This window comes from Anabrus simplex, chromosome 3, assembly GCF_040414725.1.
Source record: "Anabrus simplex isolate iqAnaSimp1 chromosome 3, ASM4041472v1, whole genome shotgun sequence".
Classification (NCBI taxonomy): domain Eukaryota; kingdom Metazoa; phylum Arthropoda; class Insecta; order Orthoptera; family Tettigoniidae; genus Anabrus; species Anabrus simplex.
Window position 1 is genome coordinate 129,287,185 of NC_090267.1, and position 21,573 is coordinate 129,308,757.

The 21,573-nt window shown below is 41.7% G+C and overlaps 1 long non-coding RNA gene across 1 annotated transcript; it reads left to right on the forward strand.

The window, feature by feature from the left end:
* The first annotated feature begins 1,289 nt into the window (after window positions 1-1,289).
* On the forward strand, window positions 1,290-21,269 carry LOC136866056 (uncharacterized). The gene is made up of 3 exons (XR_010859483.2): window positions 1,290-1,448; window positions 18,116-18,223; window positions 21,103-21,269. It is a non-coding gene; the product is annotated as an uncharacterized lncRNA (long non-coding RNA).
* The last annotated feature ends 304 nt before the right edge of the window (window positions 21,270-21,573 follow it).

The window sequence follows — 21,573 nt, forward strand, 5'->3', positions numbered from 1 at the left end:
GTCAGCCTCGTGTCAGTAGATTTACCGGCACTTAAAGGAACTTCTGAGGGACAACATTCCAGCATCTCGACGTTTCCGAAAATTGTAATTAAAAAAAAAAATGTTGTTAGAAACCTATAGCACTACAGCCCTGACGAGCCCTGGCCTACGAAGCGACAGCTGCTCGGCCCGTAACCCTGCAGATTACGAGATGATCCGTGGACAGCGTGACGAATATTGGCTTTCTAGACCGTGGCCACTAACTCATCGTCAGATAGCTCTTCACGTAGGCATGAGTGGACCTCGAACCACCCCCTCAGTTTCGGGCAAAAATCCTTGACTTGGCCGGGAATCAAACATGGGACCTCCGCGTAAGAGGCAGACGCGCTAACCGTAGACCACGGGGCCGGAAAAAAGAGATTTACAGCAACGGATCGTAAAATCAGTATTTGGATGTATGGATGCATTGGACTGGAAATACGTAATTTTCAAAATAGGAATATGTATTCTAGTAGTTCGAATTCTATGCAAAAACTGAGCTTTGAGTATAAGTAGGGTAGTGGGACATTAAACCAATAATATTATTCAACAGCGTATGTAAAGGTTACATTTACCAGATAACAATTTTTATCTCTATATAAATGAACCGAGGCTAGGTGCAAGAAGGTGACAGAGGGATGGCAAAGTTTCCTAATGAGAAGAAAACACTCCGTAGCTAACAATTACAATGTTCCAAGATGGTAAATGAAAGAACTGTAATAATTTGGGAGGGAGCATTCCCAATATACGCACGACCTCAGCATTTGCCCGTCGTTGAATTGGAGAAACTTGGGGAATACTGGAAATATGTGGGTAAGAAATCGTTATCGAGATAAGAAGTCGTTAATTTGATTACCTGATGTTTCCATCCACGTTCTATAAAGCAGTTACTCCCTGACTGTGCATCAACCAATCAACCGCTAAGTCGATGGAGTAATTGATGGCTGGAGCAGGATCTCAACAATTATTTCACGGAATATTACGAGAGATATTTCAAATTAATATCTATAAAATACTTTTATTCAGCCAGTGGTTGGTATGACTTGAAAACACATGTGGCGCGGATCTCAATAATTATTTCATGAAATATTACCGAGAGATATTTCAAATTACTATCTATAAAATACTTTTATTCAGCCAGTGGTTGGTATGACTTGAAAACACGTGTGGCGCTGCGCACAATCCAAGTGGCCGGACTGGCTGGGTAGGTGTCAATAGAGGAGCTGGGATGACGTCACGTTCTGCACACGCCACTCACGTTAGCCACGCGCAGTGTCGGCTAGAGCGATCACTGCTTCTCCCCACCATTTCGTGTGGAAAATCATCCAGAGAAATAAATAGCCTCGCATCGCTGTCCATTGCGATATTGTCTTGTGTTTGCTGAACTACACGACTACTAATCAAGATGCCAGATCCATGCTGTGGAGGAAGTAAGTATGATTCAGAACGTTTGTAGAGTATAGCTCAATGTTTTTCACTTAGATTAAGCATTAGTCAGTCAGCTGTAGTTCTCCACCTTAGTTCCTGTTCGTGTAAGGACGTAGTGAGAATGTCATATACAGTATATTATATCAGAATCGGCTATTTGATATTTACGAAGTTTAGAATCAGCTCCCATTCATTATTTGTGAGAATTTATTCAAAATTAACTACTGCATAGAATTCAGGCTTTTCAGTCTGTTGAAACGCGAAATGTAACACTTATGAACATTATGAATCACAGGTATCTTATAGTGTTCTAAGTGTTACATTTTGTGTTTCAACAAGCAAAAAATTCAAGTTCTATTTACTGAAAAAAAAGGAGGTTCCTTTTTTTTTTTACAAATTAACCACATACTTCATACATAAGCAAAGAGTAGGCCCTAAAGGTAAAAAAGATTAATAATAATATAATATAATATTTTTATCAGTTCATAGACAGGTTTGATGCAGCTCTCCAAGTCACCTATCCTGTGCTAACCTTTTCATGTCTACGTTAACTACTACATCCTACATCTACTCTAATCTGTTTGTCATTTTCATACCTTTGTCTATATATGCCGCTTTTACCTCCCACACTTCCCTCAAAGACCAACTGAATAAAACCTGGATGTCTTAAGAAGTGTCCTAACATTCTATCTTTTCTTCTTCTCCTCCTCCTTCATCTGTTTACTCTCCAGAGTTGGTTTTCCCTCGGACTCAGCGAGGGATCCCACCTCTACCGCCTCAAGGGCAGTGTCCTGGAACGTGAGACATTGGGTTGGGGGATACAACTGGGGAGGATGACCAGTACCTCGCCCAGGCGGCCTAACCTGCTGTGCTGAACAGGGGCCTTGTGGGGGGATGGTAAGTTTGGAAGGGATAGACAAGGAAGAGGGAAGGAAGTGGCCGTGGCCTTAAGTTAGGTACCGTCCCGGCATTTGCCTGGAGAAGTGGGAAACCACGGAAAACCACTTCCAGGATGGCTGAGGAGGGAATCGAACCCTCCTCTACTCAGATGATTTCCCGAGCCTGAGTGGACCCCGTTCCAGCCCTCATACCACTTTTCAAATTTCGTGGCAGAGCCGGAAATCGAACCCGGCCCTCCGGGAATGGCAGTTAATCACACTAACCACTACATCACAGAGACGAACTTCTATCTTAACCTCTGGTCAAATTTCACCAAATCGTTCTCTCACCAATTCAATTCAGTATCTCTTCATTCGTGATTCGATCGACCCATCTCACCTTTCGCGTTTTTCTGCAACACTACATTTCAGAAGTTTCCATTCTCTTTCTGAGCTAGTTATCGTCCATGTTTCAATAGGGAACATGCATGATCCGGGGTTTTAATTAAAAATATGCTAATCTGATACAAAATTGCATGCAGAATTCAAAAATGTGATCAGAATGTACAAATAATAACTCCAAACATGATAAAAATCTACGAAAATGTCATGTCACGCAAGTACGCGATCTCATTGGCCTGACGTCATCGTACAGGTTGACTGAATTAGCAGACGAAATAACACGTAGTGTGCTGTGAGAAGCAGGATACACTTCGCGTATTTCTACTTTACGTTAGTGTCTAGTATGATTAAATTCGAGGTCTATACATTGGATAATAATCTGAGTGGTATATTTTAGACTTAAAATGAATCCTGCGCAGACAGTGAGGCAAAAAACTTATAAATGGTGTAGAGTTCCGATGTGCAATAGCACATCGCAGACCATCCCAAACAAATTGTTTATAAACGTTCCAAAGACGCTAAAACTAGGGAGAAATGGATTTTGGCGAGCTGGAGAAATGCTGGTGATATATCGGAAAAGTCTACAGTTTATTTTTTTGAAGATTTTAACGTAAGATGAATTTGTTTGAATTTTCAAATCACTTTTCCACGTCAGCTGTTCTAGTGGTAAAACTTTAAATTTTAATATATGATGCTTTATTTAAATGCTTCAATTACATCTTGGAATATGAAAGTAATAAACGGTGCATTAAATAATGCTGATTATTAAAGTATTCTCCAAACCTAACCTATGTTTTGGGTGATCCATGTCAAGATAATAAATCAAAGGGGTTATGAACCATTTTGACAGCTCTAATTCTACCAATATATCTTGGCATGGGACAGTTATGTATGTCTTTATTGAAGAGCTTAATTGGTAAAGAAATTTAGGCTATATCTAAATACCCTATAATGTAACGAAGAATAGGCGTGTACATCATGAAAGGAAATGACGTGAATTTAACAAATGTATAACTCTACACAAAACCGATGCTTGTCTGTTGGAGTCTTATAAGTTAACAATGCTCAATTATAATAGTTAACATAATATTAATGAAATAAATAACATAATTGCACACAGGTGAAAATAGTGATGTAGGTGTTTAAAATATAATCCAACTTAGCCTAAGTTTTAGGTTATACAAGCCAAGTCAATAAACCGAAGGGTAAAAATACCGCGCGAGTTGGCCGTGCGGTTAGGAGCGCGCAGCTGCGAGCTCGCATCCGGGAGATAGTGGGTTTTGAACCCCACTGCCGGCAGCCCTGAAGATGGTTTTCTGTGGTTTCCCATTTTCACACCAGGTAAATGCTGAGGCTGTACCTAAGGCCACGGCCGCTTTGTTCCCATTCCTAGGCCTTTCCTGTCCCATCGTCGCCATTATGTGACGGTGTGACGTAAAGCAAACAGCAAAAAAAAAAATAAAAAAAAAAATAAAAAAAATAAAGTCACAGCACCCAAAGACATTCCTGTATTGAGCGACTAAAATGTCACCAGGACACTTTTCTTTCCTGATATGCTCAGCTTGTTAAAAGCCAAATGTAATTAATGTTACTGGCTTCACGCCCCGCTAACTACTTCTACGATTTTCGGAGACGCCGATGGCAGGAATTTTGTCCTGCAGGAGTTCTTTTACGTGCCAGTAAATCTACCGACACGAGGCTGACGTATTTGAGCGCCTTCAACTACCACCGGACTGAACCAGGATCGAACCTGCCAAGTTGGGGTCAGAAGGCCAGCACCTCAACCGTCTGAACCACTCAGCCCGACTTGTGAAAACTAGATGAAGTCATATTTACCTTTATCATGTTTAACTTTTTCCCTCCACAAAGATATTTAATTCTCTTTCATGGGCCCCGGAAGTGGGTAGGCCAGTTGTCCCAACCATAAATATATATTTTTTGGGAATGATAGATTATAGCCCTATAGTACTATGATCTTTCTTTCTTTCTTTCCTTCTTTCTTTCTTTCTTAATCAGTTTATCCTTCAGGGTCGGTTTTCTCTCGGACTCAGCGAGGGATTTCACCTCTACCACTTCAAGGGCAGTGTCCTGGAACGTGAGACTTTGAGTATGGTGATGAAACTGGTGAGGAGGGCCATTACCTCGCCCAGGAGGCCTCACCTGTTATGCTCAACAGGGGCCTTGTTGGAGGATGGGAGGATCGGAAGGGATAGACAAGGAAGAGGGAAGGAAACGGCCGTGGCCTTAGGTGCCTGGAGGAGAAGTAGGAAAATACGAAAAACCACTTCGAGGATGGCTGAGGTGGGATTCGAAACCCTTCTACTCAGTTGACCTCCCGAGGCTGAGTAGACCCCGTTCCAGCCCTCGTACTATTTGTTTTCAACTTTCATGGCAGAGCCGGAAATCGAAACCGGGCCTCCGGGAGTGGCACACATTAACCACTACACCACAGAAGCGGACTAGTACTATAATGCTACCTATATGTTTATGTTAGTGCTGAAATCCGATTTCTTACTTTACTAATGCTGAAAGCCCGAAAATGCAAATGTTATTCTTTAATAGGGGAATCAGTCTAGAAGGACATGTTGAAAGTGATGTGATATCTATCCAGGTTCAGTTGTTATCCTAATACTATGGGTAACAGTACATTGCACGTATATAAAAGATGCCACTTACAAACTTGTTTTTTATCCGCGAAATTCTGCGGCCACAAAAGTCACTATTTTTCAAGAATGATGACATCTACACATGATAGATTGTCTGATTGTGCTGTTTTGAACCTTCCTTCTGTCATTTTGAAGTTATTCGCGATCATGAATAATAAACAATCGGCTTTTAGCAACGGCTGATGCACAACGGCAGGTAGAGCTCCATGCGGTACTGGATCGTGACGTCACAGCGCGCCGCTTACGTCAGAGGCCGTTTCACTCGCCTTGCGGAAAAGCACTATTAAATATTTTTTTAATGGTAGAAAACAAGGCAACATACCACAATGTAATACGTTTACATACTATTTCATTGGTGTACTTTTCAAAAAAAATATTTTTGAAAATGATGCATGTTCCCAATTCCATACAATGCCACGCTCCAGAAGAAAGTCTTCAGAAACGTCTTTCTAATTACTATACCAAGGTTGGAAGTGAACAAATTTCTTTTCTTAAGTAAGGCCTTCTTATCGGATAAAAAAAGGTGTCAGAAAAGACAGGAAAACATATTCTCATGGAAAAACTGCTAGAGTTAGAAAGACAATGCATATGATTATCTTTATAGGAATGTTAATTCTAAATCCTGCGTGCTCCTTTTTTGATACGACTTAACAGTTTACCCAAGGCATGAACCAAAACATGGGAAGGGGCTTCTTTTTCTTAAAACCTGATTGAGTTATGAAAAAAATCCATATTAATTTTTTTTAGAAAATTGAATTCCTAGTGGGGTCGGTTTTTAATAGGACTAATATTTCATGCAGCAGCGGGCGAGTTGGCCGTGCGGTTAGGAGCGCGCAACTGTCAGCTCGCATCCGGGAGATAGTGGGTTCGAACCCCACTGTCGGCAGCCGTGAAGATGGTTTTCCGTGGTTTCCCCATTTTCACACCTGGCAAATGCTGGGGCTGTACCTTAATTTAGGCCAAGGCCGCTTCCTTCCCATTCCTAGGCCTTTCCTCTCCCATCGTCGCCGTAAGACCTATCTGTGTCGGTACGACGTAAAGCAAATAGCAACAAAAAAAAAACAAAAAACATGCAAACATGCAGCGTGTTAGCCGAGGATGGTTGCCAAGTTGTAGTTACTCTTAAAACAACAATCACCACTATAACCACCAGCAGCGTATTCTCTTTTAATTGCTCTACATCTTTTAAAAACTACCTGCACCCCTGATAAGCTAACAGCCTTTAATAATTTGGAATAAATGAGCTTCCTAACGGTGGAAGAATGATTAAAATCGGTTAAATAGTTCCCGAGCCCCCATACATAAAATAACAAACTTTCTGTCTTTATATTAATTTAAAATGTTTAAACGTGAAATAGTAATTGAAATAGGAGAGTTAAGAACCTTTATGTCACTTCGCTATCCTAACTTAAAAGTAGTATAAGCACAGTGGCTCAGATGGTAGAGCGCTAGACTTCTGAGCCCGACTTGGTGGGCTCGATCCCGCATAGGCTATTGGTGTTTGAAGGTGCACGAATACGTTAAGCTCGTGTCTGTAAATTTACTGGCACATAAAATAACTATGAAGCAAAATACCAGCAATTCGTCATCTCCGAAAAACAGTAAAGTAGTTAGTGCGATGTAACAGGACGGTGTACATTGTTCCTTGACAGAATCATACGTACAATAATATCCACATTTTTTTTTAAAGTATAATTTTATGGTACTTTCGTTACTGACGGGATGGCCCAGCCAAGGCCACAAAGGCGTGCAATTCATACAGTTTGTATCCACCAAGACACTAAACTTCGCAGATATCCGTGGTTCTCCGCATCCGTGCAGGGCTCTACGAGATCGGAGAGCTGTAAACGGTCAGTTGTGGTGCCAGTAAGAAAACTTTGTGCAAGACATTGAATCATTGTTTCCAATTCAGAACACGCAGTCAAGGTCAATGCCAAAGATACGACTTTGTTTTGCTTGTACTGCCGACGTTGTATTTGCTCTTGTGCAAGAAGCATGACACTGTGTTGACGCACTGTACAGTCACTCAAAAAGAATGAGTGATTCGTATTGAGTACCCGCAGGCAGGTACACTTTCCTCAGAAAAAAAATTGAACCTATAGATATGATTGTTGTGGGTATCCGCAGGGTTTTTATGTACATGGGAGGTGAATTTTATTTTGAAAATAAATCAAATTAAGTTTGATAAAATATTAAATGTGAGAGGATTAAACAGTACTATGCGCTCATTCCTATTTTTATTTGTGTGATTATGCATACAGTTTGTACATTAAGGTACTCTGATCTTGGTCGACAGCGCTTTATGCATCACAAATAAATATCACTTCAACATTTCTTTCAAATTCATGCATACAAGATAGCACTGCAATACAGTAATAGGATAATTATCTGAAGATTTCCGCAACGTAGGTGTAATTATTCCTATTATACCCTATACTTTTTCCTTTTCTTTCTTAATCCGTTTATCCTCCAGGGTTTGTTTTACTCTCTGACTCAGCGAAAGATCCCACCTGTACCGCCTCAAGGGCAGTGTCTTGGAACGTGAGACTTTGGATTGGTGGATACAACTGGGGTGGAGGACCAATACCGCAACCAGGCGGCCTCACCTGCCATGCTGAACAGGGCCTTATAGGGGGGGGGGGTAGATCGGAAGGGATAGTGAAGCAAGAAGGAATGAAGCGGCCGTGGCCTTAAGTTAGATACCATCCCGGCATTTGCCTGAAGGAGAAGTGGGAAACCACTTCGAGGATGTCTGAGGTGGGAATCGAACCTTCCTCTACTCAATTGACCTGCCGAAGATGAGTGGACTCCGTTCTAGCCCTCGAACCACTTTTCCAATTTCCAATGTCATTCAAGAAAAGGCTAGGAAAACAACAGAATCTGCCACCTGGGCAACTGCCCTAAATGCAGATCAGTATAAATTGATTGATTTCAAATTTCGTGGCAGAGCCGGAAATCGAATCCGGGCCCCCGGGCGTGGCAGCTAATCATACGAACCACTACACCACAGAGGAGGGCCTTACAACCTGATAGTACCTTATTGATCCGAAGAAGCATTTTTTATCCAAATTACGGTCGTGAAAGGTTGATACGTGATGTATGTGCATGATTTTACAGAAATGTCCTGTACGAAAACCCATCGTATCGTACATAGGAAAGGAAAGGAAAAAAGTATAAGCTATAATAGGAATAATTACACCTACGTTGCGGAAATCTTCAGATAATTATCCTATTACTGTATTACAGTGCTATCTTGTATGCATGGTAATGAAAAATTCACTTTTTTCGGTTTGAAACATTGCAACTGACGCTGCTAGTGTTTGGAAATGATAAGCGATAAGAAATGTCGGACTATTCAATTGCCTAAAAATGCAGATTTCAGCAGGAATTAATTTTATTTTCCACAACTCTTTTTACGTCACACCGACACAGCTAGGTCTTAAGGTGACGGTGGGACAGGAAAAGGCTACGAGTCAGAAGGAATCTACCGTAAGCTTGATTTAAGGTCCAGCCCCAGCATGTGTCTGGTATGAAAATTGGAAACCACGGTAAACCATCTTCGGGGCTGCCGACAGTGGGGTTCAAACCTATTATCACCCGAATGCAAGCTGACAGCTACATGATCCTAACCGCGTCACCACTCGCTCTCTCCAAGCATTTGTGACATTGATTCTTTTTTCTTTTCAGATGGTAGTACTAGTTAACACTTTGCAATAACGTTTGCTTTCGCTGCTGTGAACAATCAAGCGAAAAGTAAACAATCTGAATTGGCGTGGTTACGTGTAGTAAGTTTCCGACCACCGGGCGAGTTGGCCGTGCAGTTAGGGATTCGCGGCTATGATCTTGCATCCGGGAGATAGTGGGTTCGAACCCCACTGTCGGCAGCACTGAAGATGGTTTTCCCATTTTCACACCAGGCAAATGCTGGGTCTGTACCTTAATGAAGGCCACGGCCGCTTCCTTCCTACTCCTCAGCCTTTCCTATCCCATCGTCGCTATAAGACCTATCTGTGTCGGTGCGACGTAAAGGAAATAGCAAAAGAAGAAGAAGAAGAAGAAGAAGAAGAAGAAGAAGAAGAAGAAGAAGTAGTTTCCGACTAGCAGTTGTGCGTTATGCTAAACCACCCGTAATAGAAATACTAGTAGACGGTATGGGTTAAACGAATCTGTGTGACCTTGGGTCGCATGAAGAAAAAGATGATGAACTCTCATTCAACGAGTAAGTAGTATGCTCGTTTTTGAGAGTGGTTTTCTTGTTATTGTACGGCAGAATCTCTGTTAACCGGAATAAAGGCGGAGGACAGAATGTGGTTTCGGTTAATAAAAATTTCGTATAATAATTACAATTTTTGAGCCTCCGTGGCTCAGACGTCAGCGCGCCGGCCTCTCACCGCTGGGTTCCGTGGTTCAAATCCCGGTCCCTCCATGTGAGATTTTTGCTGGACAAAGCGGAGGCGGGACAGGTTTTTCTCCGGGTACTCCGGTTTTCCCTGTCATCTTTCATTCTAGCAACACTCTCCACTATCATTTCATTAATCATGCATTAATCATTGGCCCAGAAGAGTGCGACATGCTTCGACAACCGACACAATTCCCATTCTTGCCGCTAGATGGGGCTTCATTCATTCCATTCCTGACCTGGTCAAATGACTAGAAACAGGCTGTGGATTTTCATTTTCAATTACAATTTTTTTGAGGTTAAGAAACTTCTTTTGACGTTTTAGGTAAAATTACACGAAAACAATACATATACAATGTTAACAAAATATGGTAATAAACGGAAACTACTGTACTCCCTTCTCTCTCTGTTCTCTGAACCGTAAAAGCTCAGTCCCATTTACTTTCTCATCTTGACAGCCTTTCATTGTTTTCTTGTGAGGCATTTTTGAAGCATGCTCTTATTTTTTATATTTTTCATATTGACCCAATCAGCAACAGTGGAAATACAATCACCAAAATCGGCTACCACCGTACGCAAAATCTCACTATTGTTAATTCCTTGTAACTGCTGCTATTTCTTTCTTTTATCAATATCACGACCCGTTTTGCTTTGTTGACATGGCGCACATTAAGAACACGTCGCAAAAAAATATACTATCACCAGTGCACGGACAGGTACTAGCGCATTAATGAAAGAGAAAAAAACTAACGGAGTTGGCAATAGAGAAGGGAAGGAGGCAGTTAAGGTCAGTCAACGTATTCCGTTACTCATCCCCTTTCTCATAAAATGAACTTACTTGGTTATGATATATGAACACTACTACTAACTACTAAACGTTTTCATTCCTCCCCTGAATGGGGAGGCGGGCCTCTTAGACGGTGACGCCGTCTCTCAGGCCAGGAGATTTGTTACGCTGAAGGAGTTGTGCGGAGAAGGTGAGGGGGTAGGGGGCCGTGGCCTATACTACGAACTGCCTTAGTACAGGAGAATGGAAAACCACGGAAAAGCATTCTCAGGACAGCCGACGGGTGGAACCAGGCGTGAAGTCCGGGACTGTGCCCCAGGCCCGTCTTCCGAATGCAGAGGCGTGGAGTCACGGTAGAGACGTGGCCAACTTTCCTCTGCTCGGTTGGCCGGTCAGAGTACAGAGCTGTTGGATCACGGACAACCCGTGGCCTCTTGAGGGACGAAACCCAAGGGCCGAAACCCACTCTGCATCCACCGACCGTATATGAACACATTTGTTTATAGTCGTTTGGGTTAAACAGTATTTCGGTTAGAAGTGTTTCGGATAACAGAGGTTCTACTGTTGCATGTATCTTAACAAACGATTAATGTCAATTCAGTGGTAATGCTGTAGATAAAATAATTCAATTAGTGTTCTGTCTTTCTTTCCTTTTCTTCCTTTTTCTTTCTTTCTTTCTTTCTTTCTTTCTTTCTTTCTTTCTTTCTTTAAATGTTAACGGTGGGATTTATTTTCCAACCAATACGATATTGCAGTAACCTATATAGTCCTTTGACATTTGTCGCGTTGAAGCTAAATATAGTGCATTGGTTGAATCGTCATAACAGGGGTGTGTTGGCAGCTGTAGCAGCAGTTGGATAACTCTGCCACTTATATAGACCCACTTCGGAACGGTGTTCTCTGTTGAATTAGCTTTGCTCTTCATGTTTGTCAGGTTATCAGCCCATAGCTGGTTGGATCCTCAAATAACACCAGAGGAAAATTGCAAAAACTGATGGCTGCGCCAAAATGAGGTGCACTAGGCAAGCTATTGAGTGAAATGGTTTGCCATTGCTTACCTCACTGGGCCAGTACGACGGATCCTATGAGGAGCCCCCTTCATAACACTCAGACGCCCACGTTTTGCTCCGAATGGCATTACTTAGCGCCAAGCATACATCGGCAGCTTGCATACTGACACAGCCATTAATGAGACTGAGACTTCGGTGGAAGCTACCAACTTCCTTGACTTAAGTCTTGGGTCCTGTGGAACATAAGACATCGACGAACTTCCGCCACCGGACTCTGTTTTGCACCATGGCCTTAATCTCAAGCCAGGTCTTCCCTCCTTTCTCAATGCCTTCCGCCTCTACGCTTCTTCTCCAGGTGTTCTTCTGTCTGCCTCTTCGTCTTGTGCCTAGAGAATTCCATTCCAGGGCTTTTCTGGCAATGTTGTTCATATCGTGTCGCAGAATGTGCCCAATCCACCTCCACTTTCTGGGTGCACCTCTATATCTATGGGTGTTTAAGTTCCTCCCCACAACTCTTCGTTGGAGATGGCCTGAGGCCACCATATCCTCGGTATGTTCCTCAGACTCCTGTTCACAAAAGTCTGAAGGCTCCAGATCAGTTGTTTGACTTCCAGATTTCACAACCATAGAGCAGGACAAACTTGATATTCCAGATCTCCAAATCGGCCTCATTATCGCAAAGGTGCCTTGGAAGCTACCGAAGTTTCTTGTAGAACCTGCTGATAATTTCTTCTGATTTCTTCGTTCATTTGCTTGATATCTTTTATTGGACTCAAGTCCTCGTCGCTGTTTTTCAGAATGGTGTAAGCCCTTATGGACAGTCGACTACATTGCCGCATCAGCTGACCACACGCTGCAGTGATATAATAATAATAATAATAATAATAATAATAATAATAATAATCGTATATCAGTGAACAGGTATTTTTATCTGAGAGGTCATTCGGGCTGCTTGTGTGTCATTTTCGACGTTCTGTTTTACTCGACCAGTTGGCAGAGAAGGAGGCACCGTAACCCAGGGGCTTCGTCACTGGATAATGCACGTCAGAGTTTTCAAATTAAAAGTCACGTCCCTATGGTGAGGATTCTGTGCAAATGTAAAACTGAGAGTCCCTAGGCTATGATCACGACATCAGCAGTCACGTTAAAAGCTTGCTTTCTGCGTATTTGTGTCCAAATCTCAGTGTGTTGTGAACGTGCGTCAGTTTCGTCATCGCTCGAGAGAACAGAAAAATGCGTGTAAAAAACATGTAGGGCCGGTATTGTTTTGAGGGGATATAAGTGGCCATCATCCCCTATATTCTCTATTCAGAGGAGATAATGGAAGAGTTACCACTACCCGCTCCCAAGTTAAAAACCCCTGGAGAGGTAAAGATCTGGAGAATGTGGCTACCTAATGATGGACTATTCCGTGACTTTAAATATTATATCTGTAAGCTACAAGATATGTCGAAACGGGCCACAGATAAGAGGCTACTACTTGATGCATTTACCGGGTTTCGAACTGAGATTGTTGTGGTGAGCGCAAATGAGCTACCTCTTCACATGTACCACGAATACCAGAATACTCTAGAAACAACGTTCCCATACTTTGAAAAAAATCGCATTCAACCAGAAAGGCTTGATTGTGAAACCAACATCGTAATCTAATATAAAACTAAGCATATTTCAAAGTACTGTATATTTCCTGAACCTTTTGTTCCATCAAGCATGTTAATTTCCTTGCCAATGAACAAATTTGCAGTACGTCCCAGCTTACTCACTGTTAAGAACGATGCTATTTTGCATGGAGATGACTTCAGCCTTTCTGAATTTAAAATATGAATAAATGATTCAGCGTGGGCTTGCTCTACAGTTTGAGAAACTCATAAATATGTTATAATTTATCTAAAAACGTTCTTTAATGCATATCGGGCTCCGTTGCGTATGCCACTAATGTAATTTATCTCTGGTCACAAGGGCATGGGATGCCAGACTACTGACAACTTCTTTGTTCATCGCATGGGTCGTCAGCTTTCTACAGATACGTCTTCGTACTACTGGCTTGTTTTGACCTTGACTTGACCACTCATCCTCGTAATTGCTAACGAAGATAACCCCGAGGTCTAAAATAAATTTCCGCGACATAGCTATTGAATTGTATCTTCTTGTTACAGATCGTGATGAACGAGTCACAGTAATTTCATTTAGGTATGTTGTCCTGACATCAGCCAGGCATTAACTTCAAAATCCAAAGAGAATTATGTACAGTAAATCATAGTATTATTGGTTTTACACCTCACTAATTACTTACTATGTATTTCGGGAATGTCGCGGTGCTGGAATTTTGTAATAAACTAGCAAATGTACCCACGCTTCGCTACGGTATCATACATTGTATACGGATATCGAAGTAAATTACTGTACATGAATTTTTAAATTGCATGTATGTTGGCGTTATCTGAGGAAAAGCATAAGAAGGTCCGTAGTCGTTGTTTCCAATGTAAAGTGCGAGTTGCGGAGTTGTGATGATAACGACAAGTCCACTTGCCCACCACAATTCACTATGCGTAACGTCAGTCACATTTTGATAAGTAATTTTTTTTTATAACCGGTGGCATCCTTGCAAGGGGGCACCTATACCTAATGATAAAGAGTATCAGGTAAAAGAGTTTTGAAAAAAAATGCACGCTCCCTTGCCTTCTGCTAGTCAAATCAAGAAGGGAATTATTAATTGCAATGGTACACAGGCATTGGAGGAGGACCCCATTCCTACTACCAGTTAAAGTCGATGTAGGAAGTACTGATTGTATTATTGATTTGTAAAATTATTAATTACAATGTCAGACACACCCCTTCTAGATCGCTACAAATCGACTTGAATAAATGTAGATCGACATACGGAAGTATATGCATGTTCACCTCCATCTTGATATGGGTGAGGGGATTAAAATTAAGACTTTAGGAAACTTTTAAACCCATGAAACCTATAGGTTATTGTTCTGGATAAATATCACCGACTGTGTTCTTATGCCTATTTGAAACTCCCAGCGTATCCCCCTCAGAGAATTTTGAAAATTTTATACTTTTCTAGGCATCCTGAAATCATCAGCTTGTATGCTACCAAGTTTCAAGTTTCCAGGATGCCTATAATGGTCTCATTAATTCACGTCTGTTTTGATTTTTATGCCTTAATTTATATACATTTATATATATAGAGAGAGAGTATATATAGATCGCACCAAACGAACTTCCATTTATTAATATGGATAATGTTATTGGCTTTACGTCCCACTAACTACTTTTACCGTTTTCGCAGACGCCGAGTTGCCGGAATTTAGTTTCGCAAGAGTTGTTTCATGTGTCAGTAAATCTACCGCCACGAGGCTGACGTATTTGAGCACCTTTCAATACGACCGGACTGAGCCAGGATCGAACCTGTCAAGTTGGGGTCAGAAGGCCAGTGCCTCAACCTTCTGAGCCACTCAGCCCGGCCCGGAATGTTGTCTTAGTAAATCTGAGCACCTTCAAATGCCACTGTGACTGTACTACGCCGGGAACGAATCCGTCAACGTGGGTTCAGAAATCCAGCGCTCTACTGTTTGAGCTACTCAGCCTGATGTTGATACCAAAATGGTATCGGTAGGCGTCAGTAGCGTAGCCAGGATCGGCCGATTGTGGAAGTGTTATAGTTACAAAATGCTGATAGAACATAATGAAGCTGAGTGTGTGGTGTCAATATAAGGAACTGATACAGGTGAATTATGCTGATATTCAGATTGCAATACCGTACAAATTTTTACATTAAGATACACACATGAAAGTCCGGCTCCATGGCTAAATGGTTAGCGTGCTGGCCGTTGGTCACAGGGTCCCGGGTTCAATTCCCGGCAGGGTCGGGAATTTTAACCACCATTGGTTAATTTCTCTGGTACGGGGCTGGGTGTATGCGTCGTCTTCATCATCATTTCATCCTCAACATGACGTGCAGGTCGCCTAACGGCGTCAAATCGAAAGACCTGCACCTGGCGAGCCGAACATGTCCTCGGACACCCGGGCACTAAAAGCCATACGCCATTTCACTTCACCACATGGAACTCTTCCTTACATGAAATGTTGAGGGCATTTTGAACATTCCACATAAGAGTTCTATGTGGTATGCTGGCATGTTCTGTTCTTGTGTTTTTCCCATGACTGAAGTACTGTACAGATTTGTTGGAAATGAGTTCTGATGTAGAAAGAAAGCGATTCCGGACCCATGTACATATAACATATTTTCCTCTTTTATGTGAGTGAATTAAACAAAAAGTGTGAATAGTATCGAATGAACATAAACAAAAAACTTTTTTTTTTTTTACATTTGGCTTTACGTCGCACCGACACAGATAGGTCTTATGACGATGATGGGATAGGGAAGGGCTAGGAGTGGGAAGGAGGTGGCCGTGGCCTTATTTAAGGTACAGCTCCAGCATTTGCCTGGTGTGAAAATTGGAAACCACGGAAAGCCATCTTCAGGGCTGCCGGCAATGCGTCCCTAAATCGCATGGCCACTAAATTCATGATACTTGGAGGTAAAGGTGAAAAAGCGACAATCAAGATAGGGGGATAAATTATTCAACAGGTGAATTTTAAGTATCTTGAAAGAATTGTGACTGAAGACCTTCATTCTATAACAGACATAGAAGTTGGAATTGCCTTAGCCAAGGAAAGGTTCAACAAGAAAAAAAAAGAAAAAAAATGTTTTGTGGCCCGCTAAAGAAAGATCTGAGGAAGAAACTTGCAAGGTGTTACGTATGGAGTACAGCTCTATATGGCGCTGAAACATGGACATTAAGGAAGAACAAAGAAGAATAGAGGCATTTGAGATATGGATTTGGAGACGAATTGAAGGAGTAAGCTGGGAAGATAGAATATCGAATGAGGAAGTTCTGAAGAGAGTGGGAGAAGTGAGGAGAATGATGACCGTAATCCAAAATAGGAAGAAAATTTGGATAGGGCATAATCTAAGACACAACACTTTACTACGAGTAGCAATGGAAGGGATGATAAAAGGAAAACGAGGAAGGAGACGAAATCAGTTATTAGACAGCATTAGAAAAAGAAAGGAAGATTATGCATAAGTGAAGAAAAGGGCACAAGATCGAGAGATATGGAGGTCACAGCCATGATTGGACCTGCCGGATGGCAGAAGAACCTATGATGATGATGATGATGATGTGTGAGGAATGTGCCCTGAACGTTCAGCCTACCGTATTGTTACACATAACATCCATTTTTCCACAGAGGAGCAGTTGGCAATAAGCACATTAGTCAACCAATATTATTATAAGGCCTTTGCTGGCAAGATGTAGTGTTTACAGTGCACTATGTGTTCTGGTATGGGCTATATCAAATTTGTTACTTTCATTGACCTGTCTCAGTCTCATCCTTGGCTTTGACAAAATGAAAGTGACTGAGGTATGAGTGACGCTAGTAATGCCATTCTTTATGCAGCCAGTCCCTGCTATGAATGGTGTGAAAATGTATCTCATAGGGTCGGTTGGTGCACGCATTTCAGTGGGCTTGGCAGACTGATGTGCAATAGCAACTTGGCTCAGTGAGGAAAGCAACGGGAAACTACCTCACTCCTCATTTCCCTAGTACGCCTCTTCAGTGACACCTAGGCCATCTATGACAGCTAATGGTGAACCTGTTGAGGATCCAACCAGCCTTCGGGCTGAATACCCAACAAACAAACAAACAAACAAACATACATACATACATATTATTACATGAATATTGCTGCACATATCTTGATTGTGCTTGTAATCAACATAACACAAAACTGAACGTTGACGAGAAGTCCACAACCGAACAAGTGGCCGTGCGGTTAGGGTCGGGCAGCTGTGAGCTCGCATTCGGGAGATACTGGGTTCGAACCCCAATGTCGGCAGCCCTGAAGATGGTTTTCCGTGGTTTCCCATTTTCATAGCAGGCAAATGTTGGGGCTGTACCTTAATTAAGGCCACGGGTCGCTTCCTTCCCAATCTTAGTCCTTTCCTATCCTATCTTCGCCATCAGACTTGTCTGTGTCGGTGCGACGTAAAGCAAATTGAAAAAAAAATCCAATGTAAACACTACGGAGGATCATGAGCTTGTGAAGCGGAGTCCTTGCTCCGCGCCCGTTGTGAGAATATGTCGCATGCTGGTCGTGTGAAACGCTCTCGAAAAAGGCTATTCAAATTTAATTTCATCGGAATTACATGTGTGTTGATCTTATAATTGAAGCTATGGCCTGCACTTATATTGTAAATTGATTAAATCGATCGGGGCACGTTGGCAAGGTCTCCTTGTTAGTAAATCTCAAGGGCATAATCCTATCATTTTCTAAATATTCTGACTACTTGACCGTGAATCCAACCCATGTCCAACATTCTACCGCCTCGACTAGACTTTCTGAGGCAACATGAAAATATATGTTCTGAGCATGGCTGTGGTCCTCCTTCCACAAGTTAGTGTATGTATTTTCATGCCCAAAACATTTAAGATTTTTTGTTGTCAATTTTCAGACTGTGGCAGCGGCTGCAAGTGCGGTTCCAACTGCAACTGCACCAACTGCTCATGTTCCGGCAGCAAGGGCACTTCTGACCAGACCAAGAAGTAACTCATCCACACTGGTAAGCAGCGATGAACTTTCCAATCTGCTGCCCATTTCTTCACAAATGGACGGTATTAAGCAGGAATGAACCAACCCGTAATTTTTTTTTTTTTAATAATTCGTTGCATTTTTAGTGTGGTTTACCACTGCCTATTTTAAGCAAAAGAAACCAGTCCTAAATCTATTCATTATTTAAATATTATTCTTGTTAGAAATTTTTATTCATATTAAATACAATTTCCATTTCAGGAGGAAGAAATGCCGGTGTTTGTATAGACACTTTTATGTTCAACCACTAGTCAGTGTTCCTTTATATGAGCGATCTTTGTCTATGTAATGTCAGCACATGAGCGATTTTTATCTATGTAATGTCAGCACATGAGCGATCTTTATCTATGTAATGTCAACACAAAGGATTTGATTTAACTTTTTAAGTTTTCCCAGAATGTACTCTGTAATGGTTGGTTCCTGTCTGATTAGCGTTGTCCAAATCTGTACCGGTTACCTTTCGATTTTATGAAACGTTCGGGTGGAAGGGCAGCTGTTGAGCACTTGTGCTAAGCACGCCCTCCCTCGATTGTTAAATGTGTTTAAATTCAAAGAGTATAATCAAACTCTCTAAGAGTCTTGAAGAGTCATATTACAAACAATCGCACCCTAACAATAGCATACCGAGCTCGATAGTTGCAGTCGCCTAGGTGCGGCCAGTATCCAGTAATCGGAAGATAGTGGGTTCGAGCCCCATTGTCGGCAGCCCTGAAGATGGTTTTCCGTGGTTTCCCATTTTCACACCAGGCAAATGCTGGGACTGTATCTTAATTAAGACCACGGCCGCTTCCTTCCCATTCCTAGGCATTTCCTATCCCATCGTCGCCATAAGACATATCTGTGTCGGTGCGACATAAAGTAAAAAACAAAAAATATACTTACCGACAGAAATAAAATTAGGCCTAAATAGTAAATGAAAAAAGAACTCTACATCTGAGAATAAATGCAAATCATTATGCACGAAATCAAGTAACAAATATCCACAATACTTGATGAGTGGTAGTGGTGGTTGTTAATGGATTACATATTATAGTGGGATTATCAGCCTTTCTTAACTGAAAATAACGACTAAAAGAAAAGGCCATGGAAGGGGGAAACAAAATACTCCCTACACCTCGAAAACTAAGAAATGAAGGAACATGAGTTCAGAGGTCAGATGGCAAAGATGATATACAGGAACCTGGTGCAAATTGACTTCTAGCGAAATGGTATGCTAAGAGTATCGACCTCCTCCTTCTTCTTCTTCTTCTTCGTGCAAATCGTGTAGCACATGTGAATTTGGCCGTGTTTTACGGCCGGATGCCCTTCCTGACGCCAACCCTATGTGGAGATATGTAATCACTAAGTTCCTGTGGTGGTTGGTAGCGTGGTGTGTTGTGTGAATATGAAAAGGACGGTGTTGGGACAAACACAAACAACCAGTCCCCGAGCCAGAAGAATTAATCACACGCGATTAAAGTCCCCGACCCGGCCGGGAATCGAACCCGGTATCCTCTGAACAGAAGGCCTCAACGCTGACCATTCAGCCAAAGAGTCGGACTAAGAGTATCGACTATCCTTGAAAAATAGACTACCTCTCGCAGGATCGAACCCGGGAACTTGAGATCATGAATCGGGACACTACCACTGAACAACTGAGGAAGCTAAATAAGCAGAATCCATGCTGTACTGAACTGGGACCTCTGTTGTCTGTAGTAATCGGCATTTCAGGGTGTTTAGTTCATTAAAAAAACTCCAGCTTTGGGGCTGCTATTAAATATCCATGGCCTTTCACGCTGCCCCACGGCGAGAGTCGCAGTAGGTCGTTCATATTGCAATACCGTGGACTGTGGGTTGTGTATGCCAGTATTGCATATTATTTAACACTTTATAAGGTACATTTTCACGGCAAAATTCCGGCACATTGGGTAATCTCAAGCTTTTCAACACTAGTTAAAAATACCGGTACGTTAAAAGCAGACCAATTTTATTTGTTATGTTGTTGGTGGCGATTTATTTTATAAAAGTGCCTTTCACTGGCATTAGCACTGAGCACTTGCTGTTATTATTACTGCATTACTGTATTATTATTATTATTATTATTATTATTATTATTATTATTATTAATATTATGTTCAACAGCCCATTCATTGTTATGGATTTTAAATGCCGTGAAATGCCTCCATCAGCTGGAACAGAAACCGCTATTTTGGAAACAGAAGGAAAACTGCTAACCACCTACTCCACTGAGGTCGACTAATCGTTATGTTATTTTCCATTCCTATTTATGAGTATTCATTGTACTGCAATATGTCCTATCATATAGGCCTATATATGAAAAAAAATGATGAAGAAATGAAAACCATCACCACCACCAATTGTCAACAAACAAATAAATAACAGCATAAATAATTACCTCAAATTTATTCCAATACCTTTCCATCCATTCTCTCTTCCTGTACCACGCCCACTCTCCTGGCCTGAGAGAGGGTGTTGGCCTCTGGATGGCCCGTCTCACCCCAGGTGGGGAATGTAAGCAATAAAAATATATTTATAAATAAATAAAAGAGTATTCATTTTCAGAATATTGTAGTCAGTGCAGAATGAAGAGATCCGGTTCTGACATTTTGTTAATTATGAATTCTTCTCATGCATAATTGATAAAGTTCGAGCTTTGGGGCTGTTACTAAATCTCGACGGCCTTTCACGCTGCCGCTCGACGGGCGTTTCAGTACGCAATTTACAGTGGAATGCCGTCGATCTTGGCTTGCGTTTCTCAGCTAACTACCAGTATTATACATGTTTAACGATAGAGCTGAAGTTCAGAATACTTTTCATGTAAATACTGTAACATTTTTATTTTTGTTTCAGGTTCGTCCTCGATGCCCTATGGAGGATAGTACTTCACTCTTCACTCTTCATTCTTCGCTGTCATCTTTATCATGATTTCTCCCTTCATCTCGACTGTTCGCTTGAAATCCTCTGACATAGCATCAGTTGAATTCATAATATTCCAATAAATTAATTTAATTACTTAATTAATGTGTATATTTCTTTTCCCAAAAATCCCGAAACTTTATTTTTTAGCAACATTCTGCGAATAACTTCAGAGAAAAAATACCGAGCAAGTGGCTGCGCTATTTGGCCCAAGTAGCTATCCGCTTGCATTCGGGAACTTCGAACTTCACCTTCGCAGTCCTGTAGAGGGATTTACGTGGTTTCCCATTTTCGCACCAGACAAATGCTGGGACTGTACCTTAAGGCTCCCTTCCCACTCCTAACCCTTCCCAGCCCCATCGTCGCCGTAAGACATTTCTGTGTCTCTGTCAAGTGTAGAAGGCT